The sequence below is a fragment of the Prunus avium genome, unplaced genomic scaffold (genome assembly GCF_965620075.1).
Source record: "Prunus avium unplaced genomic scaffold, drPruAviu1.hap1.1 HAP1_SCAFFOLD_24, whole genome shotgun sequence".
NCBI lineage: Eukaryota > Viridiplantae > Streptophyta > Magnoliopsida > Rosales > Rosaceae > Prunus > Prunus avium.
In genome coordinates, this window is record NW_028276883.1 from 20,001 (window position 1) to 20,501 (window position 501).

Consider the following 501-nt stretch of genomic DNA (forward strand, 5'->3'; position numbering starts at 1 on the left):
CACCATGTGTTCGTGTGGCCGAGAATTGGGTAGCTTCTTCATCAACCCCGCCGAAAGCCATCCTCGACATACCCGTGCATTGAGAAGGTTTGGTGGCCGTACTCCCAACACAAAAGCATACCGAGGACAACCCCAAGCAAAAATTCATTTGAAGCCAACCCATCGTCGCCCACAACTAGTGGGTGAATGGTGTGCTTCCCGGGGTTGGCATAGACATTCCCTCGCATGCAAAAGATTGTCGATGCGAAAGATTATCTATGCCAACCCCGGGAAGCACACCATTCACACACTCCCGACCGGTGTGGTGTGGCGGTGATTGGATAGTTACGGATTGAGCACTTGCCAAGGATCAAAATGTGTCATTTAGAAGAAACATTTTCAAAAAGTTTTTAAAATCTTGTGGGTTTGCAACTCATAAGAGCGTCACTTTCAACGTCCCCGGTATTGGATTGAGTTTCTAAAAACAACCGTGCACACCGAGGTTAAACTTTACCGGCTCCA